This window comes from Lampetra fluviatilis, chromosome 2 (assembly GCF_964198595.1).
Source record: "Lampetra fluviatilis chromosome 2, kcLamFluv1.1, whole genome shotgun sequence".
NCBI classification, from domain to species: Eukaryota; Metazoa; Chordata; class Hyperoartia; order Petromyzontiformes; family Petromyzontidae; genus Lampetra; species Lampetra fluviatilis.
Genome location: NC_136276.1, coordinates 17687037 through 17691871, shown reverse-complemented (window position 1 = coordinate 17691871; position 4835 = coordinate 17687037).

Here is a 4835-nt window from a genome sequence, read left to right as displayed (position 1 = left end):
CTTGGACGAGATGGGAAAAAAACTGTGGACGTCATAAAGGAAGCGGGAGCAGCTGTTAAAACAAATGTAGCACCCCTCTATCACTTAGAAATGAAAATTAAGTCTTATGGAATAATTAATTAATCAGGAATGCAAAAAAAGAGGAAACTGTTTAGAAAAATTACAGAACCATCTGCGTCCTATATCACATGTATATTGATTGTTTACACAGATAGGGACCAATTAATGAATGATTTAAATATAAACCGAATTATGTGACAAAGCTGGATTTAGAAAAGTTTTTTCACCCATTGACAACATACATATTATATTTATCAGTCAGATTTTCTCACAAATGAATGTTAAATACCATTATGATTGGCTTTTGTAGATTATGAAAGCCATTTGAATTGCGATGCAATAATATGATTAATATTATGCTTGCTTGGATTCAACAATATTCATAATAATAAAAATAACCGATGAGGTTCATTAACTGGCTGCTCAAATTTGTTTACTTATGATTTTTCAAAAAATATATTTCCTGCAGTCCACCAAACACAGATGCATTTTCGTCCATATTAAGGGCTCGTTGGTGAGCCATGCCCAGCTACGTATGATCGTGTATAGTTACTAGTAAACCCAGCTAAGTATAAATGTGTATAGTTATGAGTAAGCGGCGATTCGTATGAAATGGGCACTGCCAATAGCTTGTTTAAGCATAGAAAACTGGACATTACTGTAGACTAGTAGCAGCTATACATTGCTGTACTAATAATAGTAACAATATAGTAACATATTTACACGAACATTCATTCCCATAGTAGATTAAACAGAAGAGATAAAAGCTAAGTTGAAAAATAAACTTCGGAATGTTTGCATTGGCTGACATACATGAGCAGTGCATTTTCTTAGAACAGAAATGCATGTTTGTGCTTAGCAGTTGCCCTAACCACCACACGCATGCAGAGCACCGAATGGATCTGCAACCAATTGTGTCGACATGCAGCCAGTAGTGAGTAGCTCGCTCAGTTCTGTACAAATAATACACGTGCAAAAAAGGTGATTTTTTCAGACAGAAACAGGGGCGGATAGTGATTATGATCTGATCTTGTAATCGGAAAGTCTTAAGTTTAAATCCAGGGTAGGAGTCAACAGTCCATAAATCCTCCGGATAATTGGTTATTTACCCTTCTATCTGGCAACAAAACTGACACCTTTTTACAAGGAGTCATGTTTGCATAGACCGCAATACCTGCAGTCATAATACAAACAAAAAGACATAACTCTGATAATGTGCACTGTTCTTGAAGGAAAGCTCTAAGGAAAGCTGTCTCGGGTGTGGACCAATCAACTTCAAGGACAGTGCACATTATCAGAGTTATGTCTTTTTGTTTGTATTATGACTGTAGGCATTGCGGTCTATGCAAACATGACTCCTTGTAAAAAGGTGTCAGTTTTGTTGCCAGACAGAAGGGTAAATAACCAATTATCATATTTTTACTGGCAAATGAGGTTCCCATAGTGGAAATCCTCCGGAGTCAATTTATAAGTACCACTTTGTGAGGCATCAACAGTTATTGTCTGATTGCGGAATTTGTTTCTGCTATAGAAATGTGGAATGTTTATTGCTGCCTCAGGACCGCTTACGGAGGTGATGCTGATTTGAATACGTGGACACTGACTCTATTCAATCTGAGAGTTAATTGTCCACACAGCTAGCCTGAAAATGCATGGTTCTACAAATAAAATAACAGAATAAGGAAAAGTTCTACACAGTTTATGCTTGGAAAAATATCATATATTGGCTTGTCTGCCTAATAACACTATAAACTATGCTGCTTAAAACCAAAACGAATCTGCCAGCATGTTTTTGTTATTTGACCCACTCGTTTTTTTTAAACGAAACTGTTATGCCAGTAAGCCATCAATCAAGTGTAGTGAGCATAATCGGTCAGATTACAGTGTTGGCAATTATTCTGGTATGAGTGGCAACTATTTGTTTACTGTTAGTATGTTGCTTAGCTATGATCATTTGGGTGTTGGCTATATATGATTCAGTCTATGTCTAGAGTGTGTAGCAATCCACTAGAGTGTGTAGCAATGCACAAGTCCAGATTTGGTGTCTCATACATGGAATGTGTTAAATTTACCACACTGCGCACAGTTCATTTTGCCATGATGCTGCTGTGTAAATGCTTTGTGGCATACATTTAACAATATAATTAATGACCCTGCTGGCTAAACTTTCCTTCTATAGGATGGCTCGCTTGGTGACTGCGGTGACAAGTTTAGATTTGATGCAACATCATTTAACGTAGGCATGGCTCCAGCGCTCTACCGCGACACTCCACTGCTGGACCACACAATCGAAAACCCAATGGGGGCTTCCGGACATTACTCGCAGAAGCCGAGACAAGCCACAGGGCACAAGGGTGGAGGGTCCATTATGGAGATGTCAGGAGGTCAGGAGGGGTTTTTGGGAGACCAGTTGGGAATGGGGTGCAGGGGTTATAGCTTTTTTTCTGTTGTTTTCCAGTGCCGGTAGACATCGCGTCAGTGGGTGTGTAGAAGGATGACAGCACTATTTTCTCCCTAATTTCACGCCTGTCAGCCTAGCTGACGGAATCCCATGTCCACAGAGGTAGGGACAGGACATGGAAGGGGGTGCAGTGAGAGGAGGGTCTGTCCCAGGGGGATGTTTGTGGAGGCGCTGATGTTGACGCTGTGCACGCCTGATGATGCGCCTATCTGCGTGAGCCATCCCTTTCACAGCTCTGTGCCGGTTCGATAACCGCGTTGCTTTATAGTTGTATTCTCCACACTCCTTTGTGAGTGAGAACCTCGCGACATGAACCCTCGCCTTGGCTTGCGCTTGCGAGCGCCGACGCGAGAGTGAGTTTTCACAGTCCGGCCAGAATGGTTGAAAGGTCGTCAAGCCTTTGTCTCGGAGTTTTAAGCTTGAGATGGCCTGAGGCATTCCCACAAATTCCTAAGACAAGAAAAGCACACAGAGTTCTATTCATTCATCGCACAGCTGAATTTGAACTCAGGACTCCAGATATGCCAAGAATTGCACCCTCTTGCCAGTAAAACAAGGGATTATCACACTCAGCCAATGGGTCATACAGCTCATCCCGTAACCTCCTATATCATATGACTGCTGCACCCCATTGGATTGCATGTAATAAAAAGACCGTCTGTGGGCAAAAAACATTGAGGAACCTCTGTCAGAGAGTGGATTATTTGCCTAATCATGAACTATTAAATGAAATGTTAATGGATATTTTAGTTGCGCTGCCTGCATCAGACTTTCAACACAATATGTTCGGTCCTCTACACTGCGGGATGCTGCTTGGCCACTGGACCACTCAGAGATCCCCCCGGTGCTGACAATGCCTCAGTTGGGCAGCTCACTCCACGTGTAACACCGCTGCCATTTGGGTGTTTACGTGAGTGTCCGTGTAGAGTGACCATGGGAAGTCACGATATCACGGTTGGCCCATCGTGCTGTGACCCATAGGTCAAACTGGAATACAATTAGTACCAACTATGTTAACGTGAGCACTAAGGAGACAAAGGTGGCTTGGATGTAGGGTGTGGGCCATAACATCCCCTTATGCATCATTCTGGGCTTAATAAGTGATTATAATAAATGGCACTTGAGGTAATAGTCAATGTTCTCTTTTTGATGACCACTGGGAAATGGGCTTGCCAGCCTGTCACCAGTCCAGCAACAGCGTCAGGGACCGGGTCTGTGTCGACATACACTCCATTGGCTATGCGACTGTCTGGGCTCAACCTGACTCGTGTTGGGTTTTCTACAGTCGAGCGGTTTTTAACAATCAAGTAAGGAGTGGTACTTGAAAGATGTTGCATGCATTTTGAAATACAAGTTGAACTCAACTTGCAATTATTTCAGGTGTTTGTGTTGTGAGGCATTGAAAACAACAGACCTTTTTACCGTGTGATTTTTTTGCCAGTATCAAGATGATAAAAAAAATAATATAGGCCGTACCCTTTCTGGCAAGAATACATGCATTATGGTGTTCAAACACCAAATAGACACCCATCACAGGGCACCACGTCTTCATTAACCCCATATGCTTGTGGTAAAACATGCATTATCATTTAAACTGATTGGCCTACCCCAGAGACAAGCCTCTTTTATGGCCTTGTCTCACCAGTGTTAGACCAAAGAATGCCAAAAGGCAAACAGCACGAAGACAATGCAAATATAAAATCCTGAAAAGGTAAAGCTTATTCTTTTATATTGATCTTGATACTGGCAAAAAGGGTCCCATATATATAACTGCTCAACCTGTGGGTAGATCCAGACAAGGCATGATGTGCATAGTCAGATACAACTACCTGAAATAGCTTTTGTTGGGTGTTCTGGCGCTTGAGTGTTTCCCAATGCGTGTGTCAGTGTCACTGGTGCTACACTTAACATCGCTATGTTAAGCTACGTCTTGCTAAGTGTGACTTAATTTATCCCTCCGAGGCATTGCTCCTCAATTTTAAGAATCTTATGAATCATATGCACCAATGCGTGCGAGCACTGCACGAGTCCGGGGTACAGTGCGTGTACAAGTTTGAGTTTGTGCCTATACACGCTCCGGCACAAACACATGCACCAAACACGTGTCAAAACAATGACTGCATCAGCCCTTGCATCTTACTCTTCATAACAACGCAAGCGCATATTCTCACACATGTACAAGGTAATGTAAACTGTTGTCAAAAAGCTAACCCTCCCCGGAATCAAACAGTGCCCATCTTCGTCGATGGTCCCAAGCCAGTGAAGGATTTGACAACAGCTTTTGACTACTCGCAAAGCAGTACTTATTTTGACT